We start from the raw sequence: 19,021 nt of genomic DNA, 5'->3' as shown, positions 1-19,021 counted from the left end.
ATAATAATTAATGCTATTATTTTGTTTAAATATGGCATAGGAAGTTGTGTTATCTCCTTCATTGGAAAAAAAAAGGAAAGAAAAGAAGAAAACCCTAACCCTAATCCCGCCGTCGCCACCCCCTCTTGCAAACCGCCACCGTCGCCGCAACCGCCGTCAGTCCGAGCTGATCGGCTTCATCAGGCGTGTCGCCTCCGTCGTTTGAAGTCGCGCTGCCGCCATAGTCGAACCGTGCGCAAGCGTCAGCCGTCACGTGGAGCACATCACGCACGACAACGCTCCGTCAGCCATCGCCTCCGTCTTCAGTCGTTCGCAGCGAATCGAGTCGTTCGGCTTGCAGTAGCAACATCGTCGCCGTCTTCGTCGTTGGTCTTATCTGTCAACGAACCATCAGCAGGCGTAACCCGAGTCAACCTGACAACAGCCGCCTGAGCCGTTCGAGCCACGTGTGCGAGTTGTGCCTCCAACCGCCCGCAAGTGTCAAGTCGAGCCGCACACGCGTTGTTTTGCTGAGTCGTGCCTAGAGTCTACCCGAGTGGAGCCACACGCGAGTCCTTAGCTGAGTCGACTAGCCAGTCCCTTCTTCCAGCTGAGCTGCCAGTCGGTTTTCCCCCTCCAGTCAAGCCAGTTGAGCTGCCAAGCTTCTTTTAACCCTATTTTTGACCCATTTTTCTTGGTAAGCCTTGGTATGCTTGATTTGGTTTAGTCTACCCAGCTAAGGTTTATTTTGACCTTAACTAAGTTTATTGTTGGATTAAATTGACTATAGTTAACTGGAAGCCGAGCTGGGAATTTGTCCAACTAAGTTTAAACCGAGTTAGGCCTTGATCTTGGGTAAGTTACTTCAAATGGATTTTTGGACCCTTAATTCTTTAAAGGTTAAATTATTAAATTTAGTTTTTATAACTATTTAGGACATCGCTGCTTGGAAGGCGTGATTTTACTGTTAAATTTTGATTGATCTAATCTCCAGGTAAGAGATTCTACTACTAGACCTACGAGTGGAATTAAGAGATCGCATGTATTTTTAGTTATGTATATTGATGATTAGATTGCATAACGGCATGACAATTTAATGATGATATGATATGGCATGATGACATGATATGACATGATGATATGGTATGACTTGATGATGTGATGATGATTTGTTACGTGTATGTTATGGTTAGGGTGTATGTTAGCTTATCCTATTAGAGTCGTACCTGCATGGGTGTCCTTCTGGATCACCACCTTTTTAGGACTCCGCAGTCCGATGGGATCGTCAGTCTGACATTAACATAGACATGATTCGAGTGATTCGACGGGATCGCTCGCAGCCCAGTGTTTCCTCCGGGTACACTACAGACCAGTTTATCCTGAGTGTTCCTTTAGGATCACCGAAGACCAGTTATGTTCCTCCAAGATCACATGTTGCACGTGTTCGGGAACGTGCCAGTTCTTGGGTACCACTTTTCAGGACTCTAATAGGAAGTTAACAGGCACCTAGCAGGACTAGTAGTGGGCCCCTTACTGAGTATTTTAAACTCACTCTTTCCATTTCTATTTTTCAGTCAGAGGCAGAGATAAGAGCAAAGGCAAGCTGGCGAGTGACCAGAAGTGATCGTGGCGAGCCATAGGGATCTTTTGCTTCCGCTTTATGTCATAGTTCAGATTTTAATGTTTGCATTTTATTTTATTCTTTATTTGTTATTTTATTTCTTTAAAACTAGATAGGGCCCAAGTTAAGATTTTATTTTTGTACTTATCTCTAATCACATTTGTTTATGCTTTTAAATGAAAATTTTGAGGTTTTGTTTTATTTTTACCTAAATTTTACAAATTTTATTTATCTTTTAAATTAGTAATGGCTTCGACTTAGTATAAGGAGTTGGGTCGTTACATACTTGATCAAAGCCAACAAATTTGACTAATTAATCAAAAGAGAGAAGCTCTTAAATCACTATATGTTTAGAGTAAATAATTAATTTAGATGGTTTCGTAAAACTTTTGTCAGTTTTGTGTATTAACTTTTTTTATCTCATATAACCACATTGTTCTCCATTTTATCTCGTTAAAAATTGTGATTTCTTTATAAGAAGTTACACTATTATTAAGTTTTTTTTTGTCTTATTTAATAAATAACTACTAATGTTTTAATGTTATTGACTTTTTGCAACTATAAAATAAAGAGTGGAAGTTTGCACCAAAAGGAAAAGTTTTTGTTAGAAAAAAAAATATATCATGGATAGTATTATACTATGCTCTTATTCCATCATTATATCTTTTTACTTGCACGATCTAACACTAAGAGTCATTTCATCATGATGCATTACAATCATATGTTTATAAACAGTACTTGTATGTATGTTATAAACTGTTGGCTAGTATTTTGTTTAAAAATCTCATTAGTCATAGCATTTAACTATTTCTTCTTGAAAATATTAGTAAATTTTATTCACTTTAGAATGATGATTGTTGCATTGTAGATGAAATTTCACATGCGTAAATCTCACGCTAGTAAATAACTTCAAATAATTTTACCATTCTCTCTCTTTAGAAAGATTAAAATAGTCAAAGTTTTTACAAATAGTTCAAAAGATTTCACCCCTCATTCATTATTGGTCGAAGTCATGGAAGAGTTCCCCAACCAAGTGCAAGTAATCAGAAAGGATGTGTCAAAGTGTTAAAAGGACAAGTAGCAAAGGTTTTAAAGTCCCTCACTTAAGTTAAAGATAGACTAGTAGCAGGGGCATTCAAACAAGTGAAATTGGTTTAGAACCAAGCTCCCGATGATGTTTCTCCTCACCCACATGCTCTTACTTTTAAAAAGCTATTAGGTTTGTCATTGGTAGACTGGACGGCATACCTGATACAAGATTGTGGTCAAGCTCCACCATAAACAAGCCATTTGAATGACTTAGTCTCTACAACAAATGAGAATATCGATAAGAAGACCTTTGAAGACACAAATCTCGAAGGAAGATTATACCAAAGTTTCTAGAAGAAAGATTGTGTATAATAGAGGAAAAGAACATTTATGAAGACATTGAGGTGACACAACTATGTCTAGTCTTAGATGTCATTCGTTACTCCACCCAAGTTGAAGATGCCAAAATTTGGAAAGTATAATGGGGGCGACTACCTTAACAGTCATTTCATCATGTACGACTGAAGGATGTCGGTCCACTTCCAGGATGACAAATTTTTTCTCCACTTTCAAGAACACCTAATTTAATACTATGTGATCTCGTGATAAGGAATGTATTCTTTATTAGGTATGAGGTATGATGAGGGTGCTACGAAGGTGTCAACCTAGTTGAGATGTTCTAGTGCGCCAATTAGTTGTTCATAAAAAGATAGGCTAATTGGCTCAGTTACTCATTGGTACATGTAGTTGGATATCTCTCAAGTGCACAAGTCTTGAAATAGCACAAGGAAATTATTAATTTGGCTTAATACCGTTTTAATCTCCAGTTTACAAAAAATGAGGCATTGGACACTTTTAAGGAATATGCCTAAAGATGTAAAGATAGTCGATCAGGGGCAACCTTCAGTTGATTGAGTAAGGATATTAATGTCACTAGTGTTTTATAAGTGTTATGAATGCTACATACTACTATAAAATACCCTTTACATTATGACAATGAGAGAAAGACTTGTAAGCGAATTTTAAAAGAGAAAGGATTACAAAGGATGCAGAAGTAGAAGTTAGCATCATTAAAAGCAATCCCACTAAATGAAAAGATGAAGTGCATGAGGTCAGCTCGGGGTAGAGCATTATCAGCCATGTGTCACTACCATCATTTAAACAGGTGATCTATGAAGAGGAAAAGTCAAATAAATGAAGCAAAGAAATGACAACAAAGCATTTGACCCTATCGTCTTTAGTAGTGCAATTCAATCTGATGAGTTGGTTTCTCCCTTCTTGCAAAATTTGGAGCATCTCAATTGGAAAAAAGAACTACCTAAGACTGCAAGAGAAATCGGAGATTATTTTCTATTGGAATAGGGCAAGACCTTTATAACAGGCACACCTTTTAATGTCTTGTTGAATTGGATGACATCTTGACAGTCGCATGTGTTCTATTCTCCAAAATAAAATGGATTATTGGTTTAAATGCTTTTTCAATATTATATTTATCCTCCCTATTTGTCTAACATGAAAGAAAATATATGATATTATTGAAGACTTTGACATCAAATTAAGGTTGGATTTCAAATCTCCATCTCTTATTCATGAGAAGAGGAATTAAAATATGTTGTGCATGAGACGTTGAAATAGAGAACAAGAGGATTATTCAACTAACAAGTCAAAATCTTTATTTTGGAAGTGACTAAGTTGTAAGATATCTAATAATCATTAGTTTTGCTCGTAAAATGAATTTAACAGGAGTTTTCCTATTTTTATCAAAGACCATATTGGGTAGTCTCCCCTAATTTAATATATAGGGGAGACTAGCTTTCTTTATCGAAGTCCAAGTATCGTCCATCTGAGTAAGACTACATTGCAAAGTATAGGATGTTTGTCACTATTACTTGCATAAGAGAGCCAATTCTAAGAAAATTCACTCTTTCAAGATTATAAGACCCATTATAGTTTTTCACTTATGAAGAGTTTCAAGATTGAAGGACTTTAAGATCAAGATCTAAGTTACAAGATTACTGACTTTTATAGACTTACTTATTATAAGACCCATCGGGCTGGAGGAACGACGGCCTGGGCCTGAATAGGGGCGGCCTGGTTCTGCTGGGCGGCGAGGAAAGGCGCCAAAGCAGCTTGCAGCATGTCCTGATAACGCTGCTCCATCGCGGCGAGATCTGCCTGGGTGACCGGTGCGTTAGGGTCGACCGCCGGTGCAGCAGGTTGCGCCTCCGGCTGGCCACGACCGGCTCCTCTGCCTCCCCTACCACCTCCTCGACGTGCACCTCTACGTGGCGGCATTCTCCCTAAAATTCACCAACAAACTTTTCACCACGAGAACTTAACACACCTATCTCTAGGTCTAGTCTATTCAGGCAAAATTGTAATCTTAACATTAGCAAGGCTTTAGACATACCTGGCGAGTGCCGAAGGACCGTATAGCCATAGGGTGAAGTAAAACCAAATCAAAACAATGACTTACATCGTAGGTCAGTCTACAGAACCTAAAACACTGTGCTCTGATACCAACTGTAACGACCCAACTCCTTATACTGAATCGAAGTCATTACTAAATATAGAACAAGTGGTTTAAGTCATAAGATTTAGTAAAACGCATAAGGTTTGAGGAATTTTATTTATGAAAATCCAAACAAGGTAGTTATGCAAAAAAAATGAAATGCGTTCTAAAGTCCTACTCGGGCCCTATCTACATAAAAAGATGGTAAGTAATGAAGAATACTCAAACTCAGGTACTGAAGTCAAAAACAAGAATAAGCGGAAGCAGAAGTCCCTATGGCTCGCCACGGTCACTTCGGGTCGCTCGCCAGCTTGCCTTTGCCCTTGCCTCGTCCTCTACCTGAAAACATGACATGAAGAGAGTGAGTATAAAATACTCAGTAAGGGACCCACTACTAGTCCCACTAGGTGCCTGTTAACTTCCTGTCAGAGTCCTGTAACTGATACCCAATCTCTGGCACGTTCCCGAACACGTGCAACATGCGCTCCCGTAGGAACGTAACTCTGGTCTTCGGTGCCTCGGGGGACACCTAGGACAATCGGGATGCGAGGACCCCGTCGAGTCACTCGAGTCATATCTATATCCATGCTAGACTGGTGTCCCGTCGGACCGCACAGTCCTAAATAGGTGGTGATCCCGAAGGACACCCATGCAGGTACGACTCTAACAGGTACCCTAATCGCAGTATACATACACATGGCGTCATCATATAACATAACAGATAAATCATCATTACACTCTCCATCTCGACACCCGTCGTACAGCCATAATAGTTCTCGTTATCACAACAACATGCTATAATATAACCATACCATCATTTGCATCATACTATCACTGATTTCATGCATCGTGCAGTCTAGTCCTCAACATGCACAATTGAAGGTATACGTGATCTCATAATTCTAAACATGGAGCTAGTAGTAGAATCTCTTACCTGGAGATTTACTTGACGAGTCCTAACCGCGAGGCAGTATGCTTTCTAAGCGACGAGGTCCTAACTGTTTAATACGCCAAAATTCGTAATTAGGTCACCAACGACTAACGGTTCAAGACTCATTTGAAATGACTTACCCTAGAAAGAGGTTGCAGTGCTCGAGCCCCTACTGAAGAAATCCCACGCTGCAGCAGTTACTTGGTCCAAGACGTCCCTTAAGGAAAATAATTTAATTTAGTCCCAAATTAAATTAATTAGTGTCCAAAACATTGAGTCTTACTGGGTAATGCCAAAATAATTAATTTAATTACCAAAAATTAGGTGGAAGGAGCCAAATTAGGCTTGGCGGCTCGGCTGGAAAGAGAACAGGGATCGGCTCGGCTCGGCTTGGCGCAGGGATCTTGCGCGTGCGTCTCGGCTTGCGACAGCCAAGAGGCGCGGCTCGGCTTGCAGTGCAGGCGGCGCGGCGCGGCTTGCACGCGGAGAGGGCTGGGCACGTGTGGGCACGGACGCAGGTTCGGTTTCGGGTTCGGGCGAGCGGGCGTGGAGCGGTTCCGGGTTCGGGTTCGACGGCTGGAGGCGCGCAAGGCGTTGGCTGCTGGACTTCAGTCGGTGCGACGGCGCGACGGTTGGCTGACGGACGTTCCGGCTGCGCTGCGTCGGATCTAAGCGGCGCGACGTGGCTGGACGTGTGAACGACGGCGTTGCGGACACGGCTGGCTGACGGATCGGCTGCGGCTCCTCAGCGCTTGATCGGAGCGACGCGACGCGGCTCGGCTGCTCTACCTTAGATCGAAGCGGCGCGACGAGTTCCGGCTGCAGACACGGCGCGGCGTGCGTAGCTCTTCCTAGGCGTGCGGTGGCTTGACTCGGTTTGAAATCTCCGGCGCGGCTGGGCGTGTGGCGTGGGTCGGCGGCTAGGGTTTCAAGAAGGACTTTAATTGCTCCTCTCTCTTTTTTTTTGTTTTTCTTATACACGGGTCCCAAAGCTGCTTTATATAAGAAAATTATCTTCTTTTTCTTTTTCTATTTCCTTTAATTAATTTGAAAACCAACCACCTCCTATGTCTCCAAATCTCTTGAAATTTTCCTTATTAACCCCAACTAGGTCCCCACATTTCTCCCTTAACCAACCAACTTTAGTTTAATAAAAACTTCCCCAATTATTTCCAAATAAAAAAAATACTTATTAACTTAAAAAAAAAGATTCCAAACCTTAATTAATCGAAATTTCAAAATGATAAGGTTCTTCCAATAAATTTGAATTTTCCTTAAGTATATTAATTTACTCCTTTCAATATATTATGTTTGAAAAAATCTTGGATAGAGCTTACAATTGTATTAATTAAACTCCTAACCTTTAGTAAATCAATAAATTTAGATTCTTAGGAAAATTTTTATTTAGAAATTATCCATACATTTAGTTTAATCACCCATTTTGTAAAATTAACATTTAATCAAAAAAGTATACACATGTTTGAGAATTAGGTCATAGATACTTTTCATAAAGGTAACATAAAGAAAGTTGTAAGCTATTCTCTTGAGAAAGTCTAAACATTTAATTAACTAAAATTATAAGCAGTATGACATTAGTCCAATTTAATTTAGGATAACGTAAATGATACTATTATGAAAGTTTAAACTTTAAATTGATACAATTATTTATTTGGGAGTTTTAATTTTATACAACCTCAAAACTTAGAAGTATAAATTGTTATTTTCTCTTAGATAATAATTTTGCTATCTTTCGTAAATTAACTTCATAAAATAATGAAAAAAGAAAGAGAATAAAGAGTGAAAAGTTAATCGAAAGTGAAACTTAGAAGTTACTACAAATATGGATCTTTTTAAGTAAGAATGGTTGAAAAAGAAAGATACCCACAAAAAAATTTTTCTTTTTTTTTTTTCACTTTTCAGTTTTTATCTATATTGTTCTAATTCTTTTATAAAATATGAAGAAATAAAATTAATTTGTGTTGCCTATTGCAAAAAGAGGAAAAAAGTTATATTTATTTTTCAAAGTCAAATCCTTTTTAATGGCAAAAACTTACAACTTTGCAATGGCTGCTTCTTGTGATTTTATATTTTATTAATTATATGAAAACAAAAAAAAAATTATAGAAAAAGTCATCTTATAATGTCACAAATATTTCTTATTAAATTGATGGTGACTCTCTTTTTTTTTTGAAAAAAAAATAATAATATCGATATGTACTTGACAATTCACCTCCACCGTTGTTTTCATCATATAATACAAACTACCGTTTATCTCATCCATTTTTTCAGATTTTGTAGAATTAAATTTTTATCGATATTTCTACGACAACAATCTAATAGATTATCGATCGGTGAAACATATAAAACATGCAACAAAGATCACTAATCACTGATGTGAATATAGTATAAACTATTTCTTTTTTCTTTGACTGATTGAAATTTTGTAAAAATGTTTATTTATTAATAACATTTTTTATTTTTTTATTTATAAAATATCTATTCTTGTAAAAAAGAAATATCGATAAATTTATCTGCATTAACTTGTTAAACTTTAGTAGTTGTATAGATTAAGATTTCGAACTATTAATTTGTTAGTTTAAACTTTAAACGTTCGTAGATATATCGATTTACACTCTTTTCAAATATTGTTTTGAAATTTAAATTTTTGTCTAAATTAAACTCCAAAGTTTAAAATTATTGATGTAATATAAATTTCATCAAAGATCGGTTTTACAAAAAGAAAGTGTATTGTTACGGCTATTTAGGGACTTTTTTCAAAGAAAATTGGGTCATGTTTAGAATTAAACAACCCCTAAACTATTTGGTAAAATAAATTATTTTTCCATCTACCAAATCACATTTTCATTTATTTTAACATCCAAAAACTATTTTAATGGACTAGTTGTACCAAACACAAAAAGAAAAAAACAACTATAAAGAAAACCTTAACATTCTTTTTATATATATATATATATATATATTTAAAGTTATATTTTAAACTTTTTGGAAAGTTAACAAATATTTTTTACATAGAACACTAACTATTTTAATCTAAAGCTAACAATAAGGGCTTTTTTTAAAACTCATTTTAAAAATTTAAGGATATTTTTTATATAAAATATAATGTTTATAAGCGTTTTTTATAATTTAACCAATAAAATAAAATGAAGAAGATAGGATAAATTTATACTTATAAATTAAAAATTATTATAAATAATAAAACTGCTAAGAGTATTTACAAAATATAATAAAATGTATGAATTTAGCAATGATAATTCTATAAATGTCACTAATGTATAAAATCAAAAATTTTAATATATTTTGTAAATATTTTATAAAAAATTTGGTTCATACAATTGAAAATGTGTCTAATAATTTAAGATTTAAATAAGTTAACGTGAGACTATAAATTAGTATTTTTTTTGTTATTAAAAATTTAATATTTTTCATAATTTTTATTAAGAAACTTTTTTAAAAACATTCATGTAACAAAACATCAAACTATTTACGGTTACAGAGCGCATAAAGTTAGTCATTTTTTAAATATTATAGGTTTGTCTTTCCATCATTTTTTCTTACTCGCGATTTCTTTCGTCGTCTTTCGTTTTTCTTTTTTTTGCTGCGATTTCTTTCCGTCGTATATCTTCTTTTTCTCTCTTTTTTTTCTGCTATGATTTCTTTTCATCGTCTTTCTTCTTTTTTTATTCTTTTTTTATGTCGTTTAATCTTTCCATTGTCTTTTTTCTTCGTTTCCTCTAAAGAATCTTGAAAAAAAATCATTTAGATTGGAGTAACAAAATTAAACGATATAATTGAAATGATAAATTATAGTCATATCTAAACAATCGCTAAACGATCGTAAATATATTACAACGCGTGGTTGATGGGTCATTTTTGTATTTTACACGGTGCGTGTCGGTGCTTTTTTTGTTTTCGAAATTGTTTTAAATACTTGCCACCTTGTTATACTTTTGAAAAGACCTCAAACTTTTTTTTTTTAATAACAAAAATAAAAAGAAAAAAAAAACTTTAAATGAGGTAAAAGGAATTTATTGTCTATATTCGAAAATAGTCTTTTTATTTATTTACTCCTTAAAAATTATTTGTAAAAGAATTAATTAATAAATATTATGTTAATACTCCAATTGTTCTGTTCTCTATTACCGAAGAACTCAAACAAAGAGACGATCTCCAATGGAAGAACACTTCCCTCTGCCCCAATCCGCCATGAAACAAGATTTCGGGAAATTGCAATATGGGTATCATCAATCTCTTTCCTTTTTCCTTTTTCTTCCTCTTCTTCTTCATTGCTACCTTCACTTGTGACTTCTTTTCGATTTCATTTAGATGCGAGCATTACAGGAGACGGTGCAAAATCCGAGCTCCATGCTGCAACCAAATCTTCACCTGTCGCCACTGCCACAACGAGGCCATGGTCTTTCCGCCCCTCTCTCTATGTCTTTTCCTTGCGTGCGTTGTTTGTTAGAGATTTATATTATATAAGGGTTATGTTTTTTCCATTATGTTGTTGAACTCGAGCTTTCAGTAATTGTGATTTTCTGAAACTTTTTTTGATTTTAGACCTCGCTGAGCAATCCTAGAAAACACGTTTGCCTAACCCTTAAGCATGGAGCTTGGGTTTGTGATTGTTTTATTATTTAAATATCTTAAATATGTTGAAAATGCGTACTTTAATAGCTTAGAAATGAGTAAAATGTATGCAATCTATTATATGAATATTGTGAACACTGTACATACTTAATAATATGTGCTGCTGAAAACATGACCTAACTAAAACCAGACTTGCCTAGCTCTTAGAGTACAGCCAGTTAGGTCAAGTAGAATGCGTTGAGTTCCCTCAGTATCTGAACTTGTGTGGGGAACTCTTCACTCTTGGCCTAACCAAAACCAGACCTGCCTTGCCCTTAGAGTTCAGCCGGTTAGGTCAAGTAGAATGCGTTGGGCTCCCTCAGTATCAGAACTTGTGTGGGGAACTCTTTGCTTTTGGCCTAACTAAAACCAGACCTGCCTAGCCCTTAGAGTCCAGCCGGTTAGGTCGAGTAAAATGCGTTGGGCTCCCTCAGTATCAGAACTTGTGTGGGGAACACTTCGCTTTTGGCCTAACCAAAACCAGACCTGCCTAGCCCTTAGAGTCCAGCCGGTTAGGTCGAGTAAAATGCGTTGAGCTCCCTCAGTATCAGAACTTGTGTGGGGAACAGTTCGCTTTTGGCCTAACCAAAACCAGACCTGCCTAGCCCTTAGAGTCCAGCCGGATAGGTCGAGTAAAATGCGTTGGGCTCCCTCAGTATCAGAATTTGTGTGGGGAACTCTTTGCATTCATTATGATTATATCACTGGTAAAGGTAGGATTATCAAAAGAAAAAACTTCACAATTAGTTTTCTCAAGATGAAAAATAAGTATCATAAAAAAATAATTATCGATAATTATAAAATTTTGTGAAATATATTATGATATATAATAATTGTCATCAATCGATTCAAAATTGAATATTAATGACAATTATAAAACGTTAAAGAAGGCTATATAATGATTTTTTTTCTTTCGGTTGAGAATATGGAAATCGTGACATTTTATTGTCAAGAATATTTGAATCACGACAAATATTTTTTGTCAACAAATGTTCTATCACGATACGACATGTACTTATTGTCACATAATCCATACATGCAACTTTTATAATGTCATATTACATGTTTTGTATAGTTTCTTTAAATCTTGTCATTACACACATAATTTTCACCCTCAACTGATTAACATGTAAATAAAAAGTTTCATATATAACAATAACATAGATAACGTTTTATATATAACATAGATAACGTTTTTCTTTTTAAGTACAAATAGCCTATGGAATGTTCCCAAAGGGACAAATACAATCAAATTAGTAACTAAAGTTCGGTAATTAAGTACAATTTAAACAAGCCTCAAATAAATACATTGGAATAAAAAAAATTCCACTAACTTTACGAAATTTCTTATAATTCAATCAAAGAGTCCAATGGATTCTTGTAAAACCTTGTAAGGAAAAAAAATCATTTTAAAGCATGCACAAGTCTACACATTAGTATTGACGATAATAATATTAGGATAACTTTTGTAATATATAACACAAAGTACAAATTCTTAACCAAATAAAGACAAATTATGCTTTAACATCTTTATAAACCACAAAATAACAATTCACGTAAGCGAAGTCTAACTCCGATGAAAATTCCTATTGAAATATCCTAAAGAAAAAAAAAAAAAAAAACAAAACGAAAGTGGTCATCTTCTTTTTATATGTACACTTATTATACAACCAACATTATGGTTATTCTCTGGTTACATATATGATATGTAACTAGTGTGTATTCTTTCACTTATGGACAAGAAGAAGTAAGATAGTAATAATAATAAAGAAACATCTGCTATTTACATTCCACCTAGTGAATTGATGCATGGTTGATCCGAAAAAATACAAAGAATAAACCAAATTTTTTTAGAAAAAAAAAAAAACTGTACATAAAAAGAAGGAAGTAAGAGAGAAAAGAAATTTTCTCATTATTACACCTTCAAATATTTCTAAACTTTATATTGTTTTGTAATATAATTATTTTTCCATTTTTTCAAATTATGTTCTTGTATCAATGTTTAGGCATCCATTTACAACAGATATCTAAATGTTATCGTACTTTATAGAAACTGTGATTAAAAATGACAATCATATATAGTCTAATTAAGTTACAGTAGAAGTTTCATTAATTAATTATAACAACTTACATCACTTTTTTTTTTTTTTTAAATTTTCATAGAAATTAATATTTTCATGAAAGTGAGATCTCAAAACTATCAAATAGACTTCTATTTTGTAAATATTTTTAGCAGTTTTGACATTATTATGAGTCCGACTACTCAACGATGTCCTAAACTTAAACTCTAATGGAAAAGGAAACCACCCACTACGATATTGCAAACCCTACTGGCTTTGATATTATATAGTCAATAATTTAGAGAAAAGTATTTCTTATTCATATAGAATCAGAGTAAATTTCCAAAACGAAAATTTTCCTTTAAAACATACTATAATTAGTCAAACAAAAAAGAGTGTTAATAGTCAAATATAATTTTTAGTTGACAATTAATTAGTTGTGTTAATTATGACAATAATTATAAAAAAATTAAATTAAGACTATGATCTTAACTTAAAATTTAAGTTTTTATTTTAGATAGAGAGAAAATTGGTATAAAATTTAAATTAAGAAGAATATTCTTGAACTCTTTTTAAGTTCTAAGGGTATTTTTGAAATAAAACTTCAACGGTTTTAATCTAAAAGTAACGGTTTTTGAATAATTTTAAAAGTTTAAGAATATTTAGAATTATTTATTTTAAATTAGTTCTACATTTGCTCCTATAAATTCTGAATTAAAATTTAAAAGCGTTTTATGAAACAAAAAAATCACAGAACATTTAGATTTATTTATGTTTACAAATAAATGTTTTGCTCTTTATACGGTAGAAGTCCTATTAACACTATTTCAAATTTCAAAAAAACCTTTATTCCCTCTCCTTTGAAACCCTCCCTTCACAGCTTCTCTCATTTATAATTTCTTCACGTTTCTTCTCAACGGCACTCTCTCTCCCCTCGCCCTCTCTCTCCTCCTCCCCTTCTCTCTCGCTCTCTTGTCTCCTTCGTCTTCCTCGTCTTCCTCGTCTTCCTCGTCTTCACTCTTCCTATCTCTCAATTTCCATTCTCTAAAATGAAGCATGCACCCAAGAAACCCATACCCATGTCGCCGATCCACTGCCATCTTCTATTCCTAGCGCTAACGGCGCCGGAATCAAGGGCGGCAGACCCCTCGGAAACCTACATCGTCTTCCAAAGAAAATGATTCACCGTCCGATCCCAATTCATGGTTCCCGATTTCAAACCCTCGCCGACTAAGTTGAAGAGCCTGCTCTCTCTTCTAACCCACTTAAGCGGAAGCTCAGTATGGAGACCGTTCTTGAGAATTCCATCCCTGGGTTGTCTGATTCTATTGCGAAGGTAGTTTACGTGGTGTGATTATTGGGGTTTTGGTATATTTTTGTTTTAATTTGGGTGGTGAAATGATATTTTCCTGTAATATGAAAAATTAATTTCGTCTTATGCTGAATCATCTCACAGATTAGAGAAGATGTAAAATCTGGTGTAGAAAATTTAACAGAGGAGTGTGTATCCACAATGGCAGACGTTACTCGGCTTCTAATGAAGGTTTTTATCTTCCTCGTGCTAATATGCGCACCTAAGTGCACCCCTATCCATGGAAGTACGGAGGTAAGTTTCCCTTTTGGAATTCAAGTTCTGTATTTCTCGTTGGAGTTTAAGAGGCATTTTTGTTGTTGTTCTTCTTCTTGCATAACTGTGGTTGTGGAATTTGGGTTCTAAGAAGTGAAAGAACTTGTATTATAGTTTTCTGTGGTAAAAGGAATTGAACCCACTTGCCATGTGTTCACTCAATTTGATTTTTTACTGTAATTTGAGTCAGTTATGGTCATTTTCAAGGGGTTCAACTGCATCCGGGAAGTTGGGAAGGCGTCAAAAGGGATTTTTTAAGCCAGAACTGACTTCTCTCACTTTCTTTCTTTGCACTACTAACTTCCAAAGTTTTTGTGACTGTTAGAAGTTTCATCAAGTGTTTGTGTTTGTGTTTGCTACTTGGTTATGCTTCATAATTGCTTTAGGTTCACAAAAATACTATAACCTGTAGCCCTGTAATTCTATCCATTTCAGGAGTTCGAAACCTTTTTGTGTGTAGGAACTAACACAAATTGAACATTTCTAAAGTAAAAAGAAGTTGGGTTTATAGAAAATATAGTGCCATTTGGTTGAGTTATGACTACTTTTGAAGATGGTTTTATTTTAACTAATGACTGCATTCGCTAGTTTGTTTTTTTTGGTACTTCATTCACTGTCCATTTTCTCTCCATGGTCGAGTTTCTCTCCCCTCATTTATTTTTTATAACATTCATTAGATCACTCTTTAAATTATTCAATTACAAAGGAAAGACTACTTCAATTCATTGTCAGTAAACTATTTTTTTCCTTTAGTAACAATTGCTCACATCATATTGTCATTTCTCTATGTATTGTCTATAGACCAGGGTGAATTCTAGTTCTCTTCTAAGATAAAATAATTACCAGCTAATCATTTAGGAAATATTTCAGTTAAATGGCTCTTGGGTTGTCAACTGTACTATTTTTTATCTGTTTTCTGTGTGCGGTTGAAATTCTTCTGATGTACCCCATCTCCTGTGATTCTCTTCTTCAAAATCAAATAGTAGAAGTATTTGTTGGTTCATCTGTTCCACTTGCTTTGTCCCCTGTTCAGGAGTCCAGAAAGTTTTCACCTGCAACACAGTGAAAGCAAACCTTCGTCTATCGAAGAAACACGCTCATGAGAACATTGAGATCAATTTCAACAAGCTTTACTACTAGTTTTGATAAGCTTACGAGTTTTGGAAACATAAGATTTGATCGAGAAGTTAGGAGTGAAGGTTTGGGATATCTTGAAAAGATTGCATTTTTTTCTTGTATTTGAGGCCCCTTGAAATTTTGTTGTTTGTTGCCCTCTTGTTTTCTGGAGCTTCTTTCCTACAATGACTAAGATTGTTGGTACTCTGGGTCCTAACTCTCGATCTGTACAAGTTATTTCTGCTTGTTTGACGGCTGGAATGTCTGGTATGGTTGGCTTCCTTAGCAACTCTCCCTTTGTTTCTAGTGGGTAATGCGTTTGAGTTATAGTAGGGAACTTTTGTTTTTCTATTCTTTCTTTGGTGGCTGCTAGTTGCTCGGTTCGACATTTCATGGGGCAGTCCAGATTACCATCAAGAGACTTTGGAAAATTTGAAGATTGCTGTTAAAAGCACCAAGAAACTTTGTGCTGTACGTTCGTTTTTAATACGTTTGAGTGTATATTTTATCATTTGAACTTTCCTACCATTTTCTTAGTAACTTGGCCAAAGAATAAGTAAGCTAATTCTTCTGCTTTTTTCAGGTTATGCTGGATACAGCAGGTCCTGAGGTGTTGGTTACTAAAGTGAGAAATCTATCTCTCTTCAGGAAGATGGGTTTGTTGTTCTAACACCCAATCAAGAACTAGAGGCATCTTCGGCTGCTACCTACAAATTATGGTGGACTTTCAAAGGTTGGGAAATACTATAAAACTTCATACTACTTGTGGAACATTTTAGATCATGCCAAATCCACAGCCAAACAAGGAAAATCTGTAGCCCTGAAGTTCAGGAAAAACTTTCTATGAATTAAAGTTTTATTTTAAATTGATATTGAAAAGCCCCTCGTATATTTCTAGAAGTGGCTATTTGTTGTTATACATGAAAATAAAACAAACAAATAAATAAATCCAAACTGTTATTTAATCTAAAATCATCAACTAAACTAATGTTAACTGACTATACTAATGATTTAATTACTTGTCTGCATCGTGTCTGTTGCCTGATGCAATTTACTCAGTCAAAATTGCATCGTATCAAGACACGTGAGTTTTTCATTAAAAATTGATAAGAGGTTAAGATTTTAATATTCTTTAGTTTATGCAAATAAGATATTTTGCAAAGTCAAAGTTTATAAAAGATGGGCGTTCTTTCATTCACTGCATTGATTATACAATAATCTCCTTCATATTACTAAACTTGAAATTTTCTTATATAGGTCGTTAAGAAAGGAGACACCCTTTTTCTTGGTCAGTACCTCTTTACTGGAAGTGAAACATCTGTCTGGTTGGAGGTAATGGGGCATATTGGTAGGGATCTTCAAATTTTTTTTCACTGTAAGGAATCGTGGTAAATGATGTTATGCTGAGTTATGTCTGTCGGGTTTTCGAAGTGAAAGGAGATGATGTTGGTTGTGTGGTAAAGAACTCTGCCACGTTGGTTGGTACAATGTACACTTTGCATGCTGCTGAAATTCACATTGATCTTCCAACACTTACTGAGAAAGGCAAAGAGTAACATTCTTCAGTTTCCTGTTTGTTATGTCTGTTAAGTCTCTTTGATTGCTTGCAATTAGCTTATACAACCTTAACATGATTGGTAGCTCATAGTATTTTTTGATGCTGACTGGTGACTTTAGATCATAGCTACGTGGGGAGTAAAAAACAAGATTGACTTCCTCTCTCTGTCACATGCTAGACATGTGGAAGATGTTTGACAAGTATTATTTCCTTGCATTGAGTCTTCACTTTAAACAAATGATCAATTGTGGGTGATTTGACTATGTTGATTATTACAATAGAGGATATTGATTGCTAAATTAAATTTTTATGTAGGCTCGACAATTTCTTTCTAAGCTAGGTGACCTTAACCAAACTCAAATATTTGCAAAGATTGAAAGTGTAGAGGTAAGTCATTGTCAGCTCACTTTTTACTCGTATTCTTTACCATGGTTACGTTAGGATTGATTATTTCTGTTTTCTACATTGTTACAGGTGCTTTTGTTTCAGAAAACTGCCCTTTATAGATGTAATATGGCTGGAAAGCCTGCTGTTTTAACTCGTGTGGTAGACAGCATGACTAACAACTTGAGACCTACACGTGCAGTAGCTACTGATGTTGCCAATGCTGTACTTGATGGTGAGTTATTCAATTTTTAAATCTCTATTGTTTAAAGACCGAAGATGTAGGGATTTTTTAAGTCATGGTTCTTTTTAATGATGCTGAAGATTGGGTTGAACTTTTTAAAATTTATCTATTTTATGTTCAATTGTATCATTCTATTTAGTATGAATCAGGGTTCTTAGTTCCATTCTTGACGGGGGATATGATTGTATGACGTTTTTTTATAACCTGTCTTCTCATGAGTTTGCAGGAAGTGATGCAATTCTTCTTGGGGCCGAGACATTGTGTGGATTACATCCAGTAGAAACCGTTTCAACCGTTAGTAGAATATGTGCTGAGGTAATTTGTGTGTGTATGAGATAGAAACACAGCTTTTAAACCCTAAGCTTTATGTAGTATAAGGTATTTCCATTCCTTTATTCATTACTATTTCATTAATGAATTAATGAAGGCACAACTTTAATTTGGAGAAAAAAAACATTTAACGTGAGGTCATGAGTGCACTAAAAGGACTACAAAAGGGCTTGTTAAAGGGAAGTAGAAGGCAAACCATACATGAAAATAAAACACAAACCCTTGCCGGGAAAGGATAAAGTTACAAGTAAAACAAAGGAATATCTCTAAAAGTGGAGGTTGTTATCGCCAAAGAAAATGTTGCATGCTTTCCGTTATAACCACCATTTAGTGCTGCATTCTTTTGTTACTCTGTTAAGTCTCTTTAGGTAAGTTTCTCCCCCATAAAAAGAACTAAAAAGTTTCTTTGGTACTATTTAAAGTAAAAAGAGAAGGGAAAACATTCTAAAATCCTGTGCACTAAGGGGCTCGTGAGTTAGAAAAAGTTCACCAAACTGAAGGTGGAACCTTGACAGAGGCCATAGTTTCTCCCCATCCCCTTTCTTTTAATAAGAACTCTTGCATTTCTCCCTATCCGCATTTGTCCCATTATTACCTTGATTCTTTTAACATCGAAACAGAAAATTTTTGTTGATCAAATGAAAATATTACCAAGGAACTAAGGAAGTTACGGAAAACTTCCAATTGAGGAATTCAAACATCCCAAAGATAGAAACAAATAATTACAATAAAATCTCAACACTCCAACCAAATGATAAAATAAAAACCATAAGCTACCCAGTTCTGAAGTTTCAAGGAGAGTAAATTCGAAGAAAGCTAACCTACCTAAGAACCATGAATTCATTTCCAAAGGAACATCTACATTAAAGGCTATTTGCTGCGTTCAATCTCTTCCTTTATATGCCTACAAGCCATGTACGTTAATCGCCACTTTTGTGCTTGTTTTAGCATTTTCATCTTTTTTAGATGGATTACACTAC

At 34.9% G+C, this 19,021-nt stretch overlaps 1 pseudogene; it reads left to right on the top strand.

Annotated features, from left to right (window-relative positions):
• Positions 1–13,668: 13,668 nt before the first annotated feature.
• The window catches only part of LOC127150139 (pyruvate kinase 2, cytosolic-like), a 91,826-nt pseudogene continuing 86,473 nt past the window's right edge, over positions 13,669–19,021 (top strand).

The sequence above is a fragment of the Cucumis melo genome, chromosome 1, assembly GCF_025177605.1.
Source record: "Cucumis melo cultivar AY chromosome 1, USDA_Cmelo_AY_1.0, whole genome shotgun sequence".
Lineage (NCBI taxonomy): Eukaryota > Viridiplantae > Streptophyta > Magnoliopsida > Cucurbitales > Cucurbitaceae > Cucumis > Cucumis melo.
This window is presented reverse-complemented; position numbering and strand designations above follow the sequence as displayed.